The 15,948-nt window shown below is 41.4% G+C and overlaps 1 protein-coding gene and 1 long non-coding RNA gene across 14 annotated transcripts in view; one reads left to right on the top strand and one right to left on the bottom strand.

Moving 5' to 3' along the window:
• The window catches only part of LOC128342100 (uncharacterized), a 45,681-nt gene extending 32,907 nt beyond the window's left edge, over positions 1 to 12,774 (bottom strand). The window contains exon 1 of the long non-coding RNA XR_008314777.1: positions 12,598 to 12,774. This is a non-coding gene — a long non-coding RNA (uncharacterized LOC128342100). The remainder of the gene's footprint in view (positions 1 to 12,597) is intronic.
• TENM2 (teneurin transmembrane protein 2) overlaps positions 1 to 15,948 on the top strand; it is a 1,486,671-nt gene that overhangs the window by 42,481 nt on the left and 1,428,242 nt on the right. For 8 of the 13 annotated variants that reach the window (XM_053288966.1, XM_053288972.1, XM_053288971.1 and 5 more), the window contains exon 1: positions 12,338 to 12,664. The exons of 1 other annotated variant lie outside the window; for it this stretch is intronic. The gene's annotated coding sequence lies outside the window, so the exon portion shown is untranslated. Of the gene's footprint in view, positions 1 to 12,337; positions 12,665 to 15,948 lie in introns of those variants that run through there. 4 more of the 13 variants (XM_053288977.1, XM_053288976.1, XM_053288974.1 and 1 more) reach the window with 1 other exon arrangement.

Here is a 15,948-nt window from a genome sequence, read left to right as displayed (position 1 = left end):
GGGCCTGATCCAGCAGGGCTTTTCTTATGTTATGTTCTTAAGGTCATTAAGACTAAACTATTCAGCCCTGTATGGAGTTTGCTTTTTCATATGTTCATAGGTGACAACCAACCATTAACTTGCTCCAGAAGCACAATATTGTATACTACTTTCAGGGTCTGATGCTCCCTCTCCTTTCTGTAGCTGAAAAAGACTAATAAGCTTGAAAACACACTAGTATTTACTAGAGCTGCACATTCTGCATGCTGTACTCTATCTTGGGTCACTGATCTTAGAGTATAAGGGAACTGTATTTGGGTATGGTCACCAGTGACAGGTTTCCTTTTATATGTACAATCCTATTTGCTTTATACATGGAGAACAGGGCAGTACTCTATTGGTATGGCAGTCCTGCCTCCCATACACTTTAATTCAGAGACATTATTCTGAATTCATAATCTTGTGTTTCAGAATTGCAGGATATTTTAGTGAGACATAGTTGCTCACCTATAGTTTTAAATCAAGCGAAAAACAAAACCGCTGTATCAAAAACCAGTAAACATTCACATGTACTTGCTTGAAGCACTGATCAGAAAGTTAATTTCCTGTTGAATTATTACAGATGAAGATGCTCAGTTAACTTAATCAAGTTATTTAAAAAATTATCTGTATGACATGGGCCTGAATATATAATACTATTGTTTGAGAATATCAAAGAATATAAAAGAATTATTCACGGAACCTTAAAAATAAGTAAAAGGAATTGTGTGCAGTAATTTGGCAGAGCTTATGAAACAAGAAGTATGAGATATAAAAGAAAGCTAGGAAAATGCAAGATCCATCAATCAAATTAACTGGATATCTGCACTCCTGCTCTCTTGATATCATTTTGCCACCTGAAACATAGCAAAAATGACAAATCTACTATAGTTCAGTCTCTATATACACTTTTAATTTCTTGCATTATAGTAAAGTTGATGAAGGATGGTGATGAGGATCTTGTAAACGTTTAAGTAGAGATTATTATTAGAAGTACCTTGGGATGTTTTCTATATGGTTCCCTGTTCTTTAAAAAAGGGGTGACTGCCACAGTTCTCATATGAATGAGAAAGTATTTGGCATGTTAAACACCCCTGCATTGCTCTGATGTTTAAGGGGGGAAATTGAGCATATGCTTAAGTAGCCCATTAGATGTAATGGGGCTTAAGCATGCTTTATTTTGGCTAGAATATGTCTATTTTTGCATTCTTAGATAATAGATGCATATGCCATATTGCCTATTAGAAGCATTAATAGCATCCTATAAGCTGATTTTTAAGTCCTTCAGGGTAGCTGCTTCAGATTTCTGCATATATTTGTCTCCTGCTCAAGGTTAGTCAAGATTATGTGGATTTACTTGCCACTGCAAACAAACAAAAAAAACACAGGATCCAGTGTTTAAACCTCACACAGGTTTAGATTACTTGTAGAAGTAGTCCACATGTGCAATTCTGGGTGGAGTGGGTCATTACATTCTACCATATTTATTATTTATATGATTTGATTTATATACCACCCTTCTAACAGTAGCTCAGGGCAGTTTACATTAAAAGAAAAAAATTAAATCAATTAACCATTCAAATAAAAAACTAAAAGCAGATTAAAATTACAACTAAAACTAGATAGAATTAAAACTAAATATCATTAACAACCAGGATAAAATGATGGGTCTTTACAGCTCTCCTGAAGGCTTTCACTGAAGATAATCCTCTTATATCTATGGGGAATGTGTTTCAGAACCTAGGAGTGACAACAGAGAAGGCCCTATCCCAGGCTGCCACAAGATGGACCAGTGGCACCCAAAGAGGGACCCTTCCTGATGATCTCAATTAGCAGTGAGGATCTTCTAGAGTAAGTTGTTCCCGTAGATCACCCAGACCAAAGCCACTCAGGGTTTGAAAGGTAATAACCAGTACTTTGTACTTTGCCCAGAAACATACCAGCAGCCACTGCAACTGTTTGAGAACAGGCATAATGTGGTCTTTCTGGGATACCTCAGAGACCAATCTGGCTGCTGCATTTTGAACTAGCTGAAGTTTCTGAACTACATACAAAGGCAGCCCTACATAGAGCTCATTGCAGTAGTCCAACCAAGAAGTTACCAGCTGGTGCACCACTGTTTTTAGGTCATTTTCAATGAACAGGCAGAGCTGTCAAATCATTCACAGCTGGTAAAAAGCACTCCTGGACACAGTCTCAGCCTGAGACACCAGGGTGAGATTTGGGTCCAAGAGCACTCCCAGTCTATGAACCTATTCTTTCTGGGGGGAATATAACCTCGTCCAGAACAGGAAGTTCTATCCCATCTTGCAGATTATAATGAACATCTCCATCTTGCTTGGATTTAGCTTCAGTTTATTATCCCTCATCCAGCCCATTACTTCCTGTAAGCAGGCATTTAAGGGGCTGACACCTTTTCCTGATGTTGATAACAAGGAGAAATAGATTTGGGTGTCATCAGCATATTGATAACACCCAGCACAAAATCCCTTGATGACCTCACCCCATGGTTTCATGTAGATATTAAAAAGCATTGGCGACAGGATGGATCCCTGGGGGACTCTATATAATAGCTCCCACTTTGAAGAGCAATGATAATCAAGTGCCACAATCTGAAATCTACCCGAGACATAGGAGCAGAACCACTGTAAAACAGTGAAGCGATCCTCACAATCGTGTAAGGCGGCTACCCTGTTTTCCAGGAAGGAAGCCTGAAAGTGGTTACCTCCCTGCAGAAGACTGGCACCTTCTCCCTGGGCAGGCAGATTGCCTGCCCTGATGAGCAACAACTTTGGTCTCACACTCCTGCACCCAGCCACAGCTGGCTCGGACACTCTGGAGTTCAGGCAAAGGGAGGTACTGCCACACAGTTTCTCACCCCCCAGAGCCCCAGTAATACACCGCGTGAGTGCATGTTGCATTTCTGGGACCCTACTCCCTGAGTGTGTCTGCCTCGGCTGCAAGCAGCCATGGCAGACACATGATCTGTTAACCCGTTTTTTGGACACACTCATGTCCAAAACCTGGGATAAGCAGAGGGCTGCTTAAGCAGGCTTGCTGCTGAGCCACTGCCAGGAACCACGTGGCTCCCATTGCTGTACACAAGCAGCAGAAACCAGGCTGTGCTCCTTTAGCCCAGTTTTTGCTGCTCGTGAGAATAGATTCACTGCCTCCTATTCCCAAATCCCTTGGTCGATCCAGAAAGATACCATTGTCGATAGTACTGAAAGCTGCTGAGAGATCCAAAAGAACTAGCAGTCACACTCCCTCTGTCAATTCCCTGACATAGGCTGACCAAGGCCATCTCAACCCCATAGCCCACTCTAAAGCCAGTCTGAAATGTGTCTAGATAATCAGTTCCCTCCAAGATTGTTTGGAGCTGGTCAACCACCACCCTCTCAATCACCTTACTGAACCATGGGAGGTTGGAGACTGGCCTATAATTATCCATCACCAGGGGGTCGGGTCCAAAGTGGGCTTCTTATGTCTAACGACTGCCTCCTTCAGATAAGATGGCTTCCTGCCCTCCCTCAGTGAAGTATTGATTATATCAACCAGGCCAGATCCAACAACCTCCCTGCAAGACAAAAGAAGCCATGTTGGGCAAGGACCCAAAGAACACATGATAAGCCATACCACTCCAAGCAGCTTGTACACAACAGGAATCGCAAACTGAAACTGATCCAATCTGACATCTCAGGAGGGATTGCCAGACAACTACCCTAACTGGACCTGCAGAAATATTGGAGTCCAGATCAGCCTGAATGCAAAAGATTTTATTTGCAAAGACACATTGAACGTGTCACAATGAGACATTGTTTCCAGAAGCAAACTTGAAACAGAAGAGGTTTGAGTTAAACCTCTAACAATCCGGAAAAGCTCTGCTCAACAAGAACTTGCTGACACAATATGCACAGAATCAAATCACTTCCTTGCTGCACATATTACCACACCATATGCCTTTACATGGGTTCTGTGCTGTGTCTTACCAGATTCAAGATGAGTCCACCTCCATTTGTGCTCCAGTTGTCTGCTGCTTCAGCTCCTGTAGCTCTCCTGTATACCATGGAGCTAATTTTGAAGCACCTTGGAGAAGACATTTAGGGGCAATAATGTCTACTGTCCTGGAAAGTTCCCTATTCCAAGTATCCATCAAGGCATCAACAGACTTACCAGCAGAACCAACTCTAAAACCCTCCAAGGCCCTGTGGAATCCCACTGGATCCAGCAGCCTTCTCAGGTGGACCATTCTAATAGGCCCACCACCCCTGCAGGGGTCAGACATTATTGTGAAACCAACCTTAACCAGGAAGTGGTCTTGCCATGACAATGGAGAAACTACCCACCCACGGAACACTCCTCTGATCAGAGGAAAGACCAAATCCAGTGTGTGACCAGCAACATGTGTAGGTCCTAGGACTGATTGGGATAGGCTCATAGTTGTCATGGCCACTATAAACTCCTGAGCAGCACCAGACAAGCCAGTCCCGAAGTGGATGTTGAAATCGCCCAGCATCAAAAGCCTGGGCAATTCCAAGACCAAGCCAGCGACAAGCTCCGTCAGCTCAGTTAGGAAAACTGTTAGGCAGTGCAGTGAACGGTACACCAACAGAATCCCCAGCCTATCCCGAGTCCCCAGCCTAAGGTACACAAATTCAGCAGAAGTCAATTCTCTCACAGGAATCCTGATAAGGGAGATGATGTTATTATGGACCACAGCCACTCCACACACACCCCACCCACTTCCCCTAACCTGCTCAACAAAACAGTACCCTGGGGAAAGATGTTTGGCCCACACAGGGCTACTAGCGTCTCCCAACCAAGACTCAGTTATACAAGCCATGTCAGCTCCTTCATCCACAATCAAATCATGGATGATTTTGATCTTATTTTGAACTGACCTAACATTACAAAGGAACATGGTAGGTTTGGTGGGGGGCTGGGGAGGGTTGGAACTAGTCCCCAAGGCCTGACAGGTGACAGGGAGCTGGAAGTGAAAACTAATTAAATTACTGGACTCCCTTATCCTGTAAAGGCATGCTGGCCTGCCAGCACCCAAACCTCTATTCCTCACCACTACTGATATAGCCACCCTGATATATGGCATGCACATACAGAGCCAAGAGCCACTGGGAAAGGAGTTAAAGAGTTACAGTGAGACCTATAGGAAGCTATGTGGTGCACATGGGATGGTATATATTGCCCTATGTTTGCAGAGGCTGAAATAAAACATGAGTGTGCTGCACACACTCAGGCATCTATTCACAGGTTGCTGACAGATGCACAGGAATTTCAAGTGCCTGCCACATGCACAATGATTGTGTGAATTGACTTGGGCTTATTGGGCTTATTTTATATTATTAAATCTTGGGCTCCTTATGGAGAGTGCTCAGTATAGATTAAAACAGCAAACACACATCTTTTATTATTTGTCTATTGAACTCACAGCACAATGTCTAGCTGAGCAACTCTTCTTTTAATTTCACATGTATTTGTATAGTATAAAGCTTTGTAAACTCCTTACAGATTAGCTATGTTATCCTATGTATTTCTCTGACTTATCAATGTCATGCATATTCTGAATGAGGACATTTTATTGTTACCAAAGAATAAATAACAATAGTCAGTGTTATGCTTTTATTTTTAATTCAGCATTCAGATAAATGTCTATATTTGATTTTTCAAGAAACAATGATTTTAAAACCTGATAAGCAGAATAAAACTAGATGTGATACACTACACTTAGCATAAGTCAATATTTTTATTTACAATGTATTACTAAATTTAATTCTCATATTAGGTAGTGTGAAATAATGGAAATCTCCAAATACCTTTATATAAAGAATGAAGTAATTGGTAATCATGAGATACTATATTTGATTTTGAAAATGTTAATCCACATTTAAAGACATCTATCTATTATACAATTGAAATCTAGATCTATTTTAATAGGCTGCCGTAGCAGCACAACCTACAGCAAAATAACAATTCAATTATTAGTGCTGATTTGATAAAGAGTTTTAGTGTGCATGTTGTATTGATAAAGATTGTATCTACAGATTGCAAAACAGCAAGATTTATTCCATCATTTAAACCAACAAAAGGTGGCACCTCACAAAGAGAGAGGATCTGGTGACCTCCAGAGCTAACAAACAATTGTCCTCTGGTGTAAATGTATACCTACTGCAAGTCAAGCAAATTAACATGAGACAAGAGTATAAACACAAGAAGCTTATAATTCATGCCAATAGGCCATGAGCCTCTGTGTGTACCTCAAAAAAGGAGAACTTCTGTACTTTGCTCCCTAGATATTTCATGGATGTAACAATGTCAAGTGCTTGGATGGCCTAGATACTGATTACTGAGGGAGTCTATTAAATTATTTTTGTTTATCTATATGCACAGTGATTTTGATTCTTGTAAAGGATGGCACAAAAAGCCTGGGGAACACAAAATATCTGTGCTTCCCAACTTGGGCCTCAATGCTGTTAAACCAAGTAGCTCTGACAGTCAACACTTATGAAATCTTGCAGTGTTCTTGTTTGTAAGAAAGAAGAGTCAGTCACAAACCTAAATAAAACACTAATTGACTCTGACAATTAGTTGGCAGCTTCACATGTTAGCATATATCTTTGTAACATTCAACAAAAAACTCATGGGGAAAGACTTTGATACTCTGTAGGAATATTTTAAATAATGAAGGAATAATAGTCACTGATCCAACTCTGTACAAAGATTTTGTTGGCTGACATCCGGACTAAATTACTCAATGGAAGTCCCATTGAAATTACTGTACTAGGACAAGTTAGTCATAACTAACTTGTCCATTAATTTCAATGGGACTTGGATTGAGTAATTTAGTCGAGAAATCAGCCAATATGAATAATCGGTGTCCAACAAATATGCTGGCTCAAATGACTCCTGCATATAGCACTATTTCATCTTCCCTCCTATAGTGGTTGATTTAAATTCCACTGTGATATTACGTACCAATGAGTTTTGTATTACTCAACACTCACCCAGTCATTAGTGTATTACTTAACACTAATCACAATGTTAAGTGGAAACTTGGGCATTGTTACTTAAAGCACCTTTGACAAACACATTACAAAATGTGTAATCCTGCATGCTTTTTAATGACTGCATATTGTTTGAGTTATTTGTGAATAATACCTTTCATCCAGTTCACATTACAACAATCTCACAGGCGCAGTATAACTGTCAAAACAGCAAGCTGGCTTGGCTTTAAGCAGAGCGAGTTGGAGAATCAATGGTATAAGGAATATCTGAAAACGTCCATATGGGCTCATCTTTTTTGCGTGTTTAATTTTGACAACTCTGGGGGAAAAAGCTTCAAGTAATACCTATATATAAAATTTGGCACATAGACAGAGGCACCCTATTGCTTATTCTTTGCATCTATCACATTTGTAAAGAATTAAAAATGTCAGTGTTCATGCATCGTTTTCTGTCTGATAGTTCATGTAACTTATTCTTTATTCAGGCCTAGAAAAATTTACAAATAATCCAAGTATATCATATAAGATGTTGTTGCACTCATGTACAATGGACATTGGACATGTATGCTTTCCTCCCCTACTAATATTTCAGCAAGGAAAATGAGGAATTACTCTGAGAAAATGCTTAGTTTTTCTGAGGATAAATCTCAACATTCACACTTTTTGTATATCCTAGCTAACTGAGCAAAGAAGCACCTTTTAAAGTGGTGGTTCTATTATATTCTATTATAGAACCACCACTTAAAGGGAGAGTAACTGGCCCTCTCTAACCACAGCACAGCAGCCCTGCAATGGCTGTTGCTGGTGTATGGCTGTTCCTTATGTATCTTTTTAGATTGTGTGCTTTGGAGACAAGGAAGCATCTTATATATTCTATGTAATCCACTTTGAGAATGTCTGTTAAAGTGCTATACAAATAGTAGTAGTAGTGGTGATATACGGACGAGGTTCAAGGCCCTGCTCCTGTTTGGCTGGCTATGTGCTAAAGCTCAGTGTAACCCTACCCTCAGCCTGACTGACAAACTTCAGAAAATTGGCACTGAGTACTCCCATTGAAATTAATGAGACAAATAAACTTGTCCCATTAATTTCAACAAGACTCCTTATGAGTAACTTAGTGTGGATGTGAGCCAGTGACTGGGTTAGCCTGTCTTTACACACACACACACACACACACACACACACACACACACACACACGGTATCTGAGTTGGTTTGCTTTGCAACAGAAAGGGTACACTTGATAAAGAAGGCTGGGAACTCCTGGACTAGAGGATGTGTGCAGAAATGCCAAATTGAGGTTTGATCAGTTGCTATCAATTCAATATCAATAGTTTCTCACTTTTCAGTGTAATCATAAATGCTTTTCTTCCACTGCATTACACTTTGACTGCTATCCCCAAACTCATCATTTTTCAGGCTGGGGAATGGGTCAAACGAGTCCATTTATAAATAGTACCTATCAACAGTAAAGGAGCTGTTGGATCTCAGACTTGCTGATGGATATTGTCATTGGAGTACCCATAAAAACCATTATGATTTGGAAAAAAGCAGTTAACTGTACGGGTGTAGTTGAAATTTTTTGGTCGTATATAAATTTCTATATTAACTAGATACTAGTGATAAATTTGCCTTCCATATCCCAGGAAGACAGGCAGTCTACGGTCTTCACCTCCATGCTATGGTTAGTGCAGGATTAAGTATTCTCTCTCACACTTCTTCCCAGATGCCTCACATTTTAAAGAGAAGTTGTGATATATCTCAGCGTGGTATTTATAAAGAAGAGGGAGACCTTATGCTCCTGCTCTCCTGGTCTGATGTCTGAAATAAAGGAGATCAAATGCAGTACCTAGATATTTTCTTGATGATTGAGACACTTTGCAGAAGGCTTTAATCTCAGATTAAGACAGAGATATCCGGGGTAATCTTCCATCAGCATAAAAGAGTGTGTCCATGGCCACATGCATGTTGGTACAACTCTAAAGAATTATCTAACTGGTATTATTTCACAAGTTACCAATCTCCTGTTGATATTCATAAAACCAGTGGAATTTGTAAATTCTACCCCAATTACCCTATTCTCCTTAAACTGCTCAAACACTTCCAATGAATCATGAGCCGAAACCTCATTTCCAAAGCACATGCTCAATGGGGAAGAGTGAAGGGAAAAGTCCAGCATTTGTGGAGCAAAGATGGGTTGTTGTTTTTGCTAGGTTATGCAAAATAATGTATAGAACAGATAGTTATTTCACATGGAACTCTTTAACAGAAGAATACTTATAACATGTAATATATATAGTATGTAATTCATGGAGAGCAAGTTCGTATTAATAAACAAAAATTAAGAGCTGCTCTTCTTCAGAGTGTTTAATGGTGCAAATGGCTTAGGTAGAAAAGCCTGGCCCAAAGTCACCCAGTGAGTGTTATGGGGATTTGAATTCGGGTCTTCCCACACTCTAACCACCCATCATCTAAGTTTTTAGCATTTTCTAAGTCTATAGGCAGAAGATAGGCAAGCCAGTGATAGAGGAGCATCTGATAACTTTCTCCCTGAGCTTTGGACAAGCTCCAGATGGTGCTGCCATCTAGCCTTTACTAAAGTGACCATAAAACTTACTTTCTGTTGAGTCAGGATAAGGATGATGAAGTCCCCCTCCTAACTACAGAACCTGTGCTGCAAGCTAATGAAGTAAGCAACAAACATTCATGGGTCAACTCACAGGAGAATTTCAATAGCAGTACAGATGCTTCCTAAGGCAGTACAGGACCAGGGCAACATGGGGCATATTTGCTGGTGCCATTCTCTTCCTTTTGATTTGGGACTCAAAGACCTAGGAAATGTGTGGGTGCATGGAGGGCAAGTTGTAAATGAGCACAAATTATGCCATAATTTTTGCCATACAACATAATTACTGATCATGTGTTAGGTTCCAGTTTTCTGGCTTTGTAAAGCCTGAGACAAAATAAGATAGTCTTAACTCTATTCTTAGACTGGAAGATTTTTGACTGTTTTTTTTTTTTTTTTTTAAAGTTGGCCACGGCTTCCTGGAATCATTCCTGCTGAAGCTTCTGCCTTTGGCTGAACTAGATGACAATTTGATCTCTTCTACTTCTGAGTCATGGGGCGGGGGGATGCAACTCTTTTCTTTGGCTATCATATGCCAAGGGTAGAAAGTGCCAATTGTGACCCTTGACTTTCTGTAATACAAACAGTAATATATTTAAATATTTACATTGTTTGTAAATCCCATTCCTAGGTATATACAGTCCTTATTAAGAATATTTATGAATGACTGGAGGCAAGATAAGGGACCGGTGTGTGTGTGACAGAAACTGCAATGTATTTAAAGAATAGTTGGAGACATATTGGCTGAACTTGTGCGCAGCCTAACCCAGGCCTAGGTAAATCCAACCTGGGTTATGCTATACATGAGAACCGCGGGGATTAGGCCCAATCCTGGCAGGGCAGGGCCACTAGACTGGCTTTTAGACTGGGTCGACTGTGCCAAGGATTGTGTCCGGGGCGTAGCTAGGGGAGAGGGCGCCTGTGTTCATCCCTCTCTCGGGCGGCCCCCCAGAGTGAGGGAGACAATGAAGAAAATAGGGAGGGATGGAGCTGGAGGGCCCTCAGGAGCTGGGGGCCTGTGTTCTTTGAACACTTTCGTTCAATTATAGCTACGCCCCTGATTGTGTCTTCTTGGGCATCATTTAGTCCATGGAGACACAGAGATGGGCATCTACAGCACCAGTCTGCTGGGGAACCTCCCAAGGTTTGGTGCAGGGGCGTAACTACTATTAGGCAAGGGGAGGCGGCTGCCTGGGGCCCCCCACACCTCGAGGGGCCCCCCAGAGGGAAGTCACATGACTATATATTGTGAAGTGTGTGTGTGTGTGTGTATCAGTGAGGGGCCCATTTTAAAATTTTGTCTCTGGGTCCACTCCAGCCTTGTTACACCCCTGATTTGATGTGTGGTGCACTGTGGGATACAGAGGCCAGGATGCATCATCAGAGCCTCTGGAGCTCAGCACTGTCTAGTGAGCAGAGGATTGTCTGGGATTGTGGTTCATGCTTCCATCAACAATAGATGGGATTATCTGGGGAGAAGGTAAATCGTGTGGATATCTCTGTGGAAACATAGGAAGCTGTCTCCTCTTGAGTCAGACATTTGGTCCAGCTAGCTCAGTACTGTCATCACTGCAGCAGCTCTCCAAGGTTTCAGGCAGGAATCTCCCCCAGGCTTACCTGGAGATGCTGGGGACTGAACCTGGACCTTCTTCCACTGAGTTACAGCCCCATCCCAGGGATCATATGTAGAAATAATGCCTTCAGTCAGGATTGCTGCAGCACTGAGATCAGAAGAAACACTAGGCCAGAATTGTACACAGTTAACTCGTCTCACTGAACACAGTAAGACTTCTGAGCACACTCATCTAGAATTCCTGTTAGATCTCTAAATGTTGTTTGTGATGCAGACACCTGAAGTGAATGTGAGATATGTAAGAAGGAAATCTGTATGCAGACATTTAGCAAACCACACAGGCTTTATATTCCATATCAGGAGTTTTGCACCACGGAGATGCCAGGCCCTGCTGAGAAAGGCACACAGGTGCATTTGAGAAGTGTTTATAATTGTGATTTTTGTTTGAAAACCAGCATCCTTCAAGCCCACTGTAGATTTCATTTTCACTCCTTTCCGTTCAGTCATTCTTTCTCTTTTACTCCTTTCCCTTCAGTCATTCCCTGATCGTATTCCTATTCCCCCACTAGATCATAGTGACATGTACATGAAATGCTCACTAACTCCTTCCGCGCAGTCATTGGGAGGGGGGTAACCTACAGTGCACGGGGGATCCTCCTGGTTGCCTTTACTCCCGATAATTAAGATACTAATTGGGATGCTGAGAGGGGAGATCCCACTCTCTCCGCCCTCCCTCCCAGTACGGTCAGAAGCCTTGATCTTGAGCCCCAATTACTTCCTAGAGACGGAAGATCCAGCACTCCCTCTTGCTTCCTTTGTGTGGACAAGCCCCTGCAGCTCAACCTCACGGGCAAGCGGCTCCCTCTCAGTAACCTCATGCGCCAAGCAAAAATCCGAGCTTCCCCTTTAACGGCCTGAGCAAGGGAAAACAAATGCCGCCTTCGCGTCTCGCACCCGGCATATCCGTGCAAATACAGCGGAACCACCGGCCGCTGCTCGCTGTCGCTGCTGCTCTCGCTGTTTGCAGGCAGCCGGCAACCGGGCGCGCCTGTGCACGGTGCCCCTGCGCGCGCGCTGCTGAGCTCGGGGATTGGCTCGCGCCCCCCATCCAGGAGCTCGTGCAACCTGGTGGTTGTGCTGCTTGCCGCTAGGCTGGATTCAGAGAGCAGCTGCCACTGAGCTGCTTGGGTGGTTAAGCTCGCGGGCAGGCGGGCAGGCAGCCTCCTTCCCTCGGCTCTCCCTGGCGCCGGAGGAGGCAGGGCTGGGCTGCAGGAGGGCTCTGGTGGTTCGGGATATCGCACCCTTTGCCTCAGGAGGGCCTCCTCGCCCCCCGTCAGTGAAGGAATCTGCTGGCCAAGTTACCTCACGGAGGTGGTGTGAGGAGGTGTTCCGGCTGCTCAACCTGCTGCTGTCGCCACGGCTGCTGCTGGTAAATGCTCTTCACTTCTCTCCTTTACTTGTCTGCATGCTTAAGGGGTTCCTCTGGCTCTGCAACGGCGCCTCAACTGCAGCTAGCGCTCTCCGTCTCCGTCTCTCCCTCTCCGTGCCTTCCCCCACCTCCTCTGATTTGCCTTCGGTAATTGCACGAGTGCCGTTGACAACTTGGGCTGCTTTTCTGCTTACGAGGGGTTTGTCTCCTTGGATTCAGCACTTGGAGAGAGGTCATTAGTTGCCCGAGTTGCAGGCGGATTCGGTCTCTTGTCCCTGGCTGCTCTATAAAGTGCTGCTGCTTTCTCTGCCCATTAATTTTCATCTTTGGTTGTTGACATTTGCCGTGCTCAAATGGAGTTTTAATGTTGCTTTTTATCATGGGTTGTTGGGGATTTTATTCATTGTTATTGCTCCTAAGGTTCCTTACTTCTGCTCTTTCCCCAAACTGAAGTGCAATTTGGTTACAACGTGTGGTCAATCCGGTGGATGAGAGAGAGACAGAGGTTTCGGTGACCCAGAAACTGCTTGGCAAAGGACACGTTGGTTAGAAAGAATAGATATAACTGAAGGCAAGACGGCATTTGTATGCTACATGTGATTTTTGTTTAAATGCTGTTATGCATTTACTGCTGCAGATTTGCAGAGGCAATAAAGGACAAACACTGCTGCTCATGTTGCTTGCAAAGACGACAAACCCAGACATGCTTTACTGCATCACATACTGTCCAGTTTTTGAGCTGTTGCTGAATTCCACTTAAATATAAATTCAAAAATGTAGTGGGAGTGGAAGAATGTTAGTGTTGTGCTAGTCACTGCTGAATCCAATCCACGGCATTTGCTAATATCGTTCCAAGACCCTGGTAGACTTTATAGTGTGCGTGGCAGCTTGAGCAGCTTTTGTGTTTCATGCAGTCGTGTAGTGACATTTAGGTTAGGCTGCCTGATGAAATCAAATGGAGCTCTAAAGTTTTATATATTAGATAGATAGATAGATGGATAGTACCTAAGAATTATATTTATTTAAAGGTCTTCCTGCCAGGATAGTTTTGAATATTGGCATAACCAAAACATTTTGATATACTAGGTATACTTTCATGAGATTGACTTTTTACTACTGTCTAATTTTATTTTATTTTTAGCATACTTCATAACTATATTAGATCAGCAGAGAGGGTGGAAAAACAAAATGGCAAGGAAGTCAGCTTTGTTTATGCTGTTACATTGTTACACTTGCAAAATATGTATGATGCCAATATTGCAGTACATATACTTTATTTAAGTAACATAGAGACCATACATTAATATGTTGAACGGCATGATTTTAAAAGATACTTCAGATCTTCTACATCTACCAAGAATGAAGCTCATAAAGTCATTAAAGTGTTACATTAAAACATGACCTGATATAAAACTTTTTTAAAGGTCATGAATTAGAGGAAAATAATAGCTAATACTCTAACAACAGTAAAGTACAAAATTAACTTAAATCAGATCGTGCGTTCTCTTTTGGTGGGTGGGCCTTCTAACATCACGAGACACCTATTCAGGCTTATCAGTTAGTGTCAGTCTGGGATTTAGTTTTTCTTTGTATTCCAGGCGGAGTTTAGAATGAGAAAACATAATATTATTTTCATACTTTGTTGATATTTAATATGGATTTTGATTTCATATCAGCTGAAATAATGCAAAATTTATATCAGCCTTTACAAGACTGGCATGTTGTAGCTTTGACTCTTTCCACAGATCTTTTTTTTCTTCTTGATGCCAGTTTACTTATTACAAGGGTCATAGATGTCTGTCAAGGCAGGCTTTCCCTAGGATGAATGCCAAAAAATATTAATTCAACTAGAAGTGTATGATATTATAAAGAATTCAACTTTTTAAAATACTAATTTCATTCTAAACTATTTAAAAAACCCACAGTGGGCATATATAACTTAAACCAAGCAATTTTAAGCCCTATTGATTGAAATGAGAAAGTTAAGCACATGCTTAGTTCTCACCCATTGAAGATAATGGGACTTAAAAGTGCTTAACTTTAGTTGGATCATGTCAGATATGTACTATTCTATAAATATACAGGATTTAAAATTATGCATAATCCATTGGGAAGTTTTTATTGCAAATGCCAGCACTCCTATCATGCTGTTGTATTGGTTCAATTTATTTCAATTAGAGTTGCACAGGAGACCTTCCCAGTGGATTGTGTCCCTGGTCACTGTTCTTATTTGGGTCATATGTTGACATTTCCAGTCACTGAGTAATAAATCTGAGTGTATGTTGGGCTCTTTTGGTATTTTGAGTCCAAATGTTTGATTTACAGAAGAACTTTTCTATCACTAAGTTACCTTGGACTGGATTCACATTTGTCTGTAATGCAACAAAATCCACCTGCACTTTTCTAGATGTGTTATCCCTTTCCCCATCACACACAGGTGTATGTATGAGGGAGATAATGCCTAATCATTTCAAATAAAGTGCACTTGCCAGACTTAATTTTGGTTGTTCGGTATTTTCGTGCATGATACTAGAAGTGACATCCTTGCACATGTTCCTGTATGTTGTGGGGAATAAATCAAATAGAAACAATCATAGATCTTGCCATGGTAAGTGAATACTTAAACCTAACTTTGATTTCCTGGCCATTTCAAAGTGTGTTTCTTCTCTGAAACACACACATTCAGATTAAGGAAAACCCTCCCTGCAAAAAAAATAACCCCTACTTATTTTTGTGTTTATGTGACTCAGCTGTTCAGTGGTTAATTACTATTTTCTTTCATTTCTATGTAGTTGTTTTTATTTTCATATTAATAATGTTGTATTTTAAGATGAAATGTAAATAGTAATTGGGATGAAAACAATGATGTGAGCAAAGAGTTAGGTAAAAAGATTTTCTTTTCACACTTGTTCTTTAAAACATCAAATGTATTCCTGCATACATAAACTGGACCAGATATTTTAAAAGAGAGTGTATATATAAGTAGACATGCATGGAGTGGGATTATAACTGTCAGCATGCATTTTGCTAGACTTAATGAAATGAGAGTCTTGTTACTACAAAAAATAATGACAAATGCTGCAAAGTATAAGATATGTATTTAATTTACAAGACACCTCCCCCTTCCCTGCCATATTCCCCTTTTGAAGGAGAGAATAACTAAATGACAATACTCCAAATTGTCTATTGGAATGACCTATAGTTTAAATCTCTGTACTTTCCTCAAAGAGTCAAAATGTTACACAGGAAGGCAGACAAAAGGTGCCTTCAGTTGTTGGGTCAGA

Source organism: Hemicordylus capensis, chromosome 2 (genome assembly GCF_027244095.1).
Source record: "Hemicordylus capensis ecotype Gifberg chromosome 2, rHemCap1.1.pri, whole genome shotgun sequence".
Lineage (NCBI taxonomy): Eukaryota > Metazoa > Chordata > Lepidosauria > Squamata > Cordylidae > Hemicordylus > Hemicordylus capensis.
The sequence above is the reverse complement of the archived record's forward strand: the minus strand, read 5'-3'. Positions and strand labels throughout refer to the sequence as shown.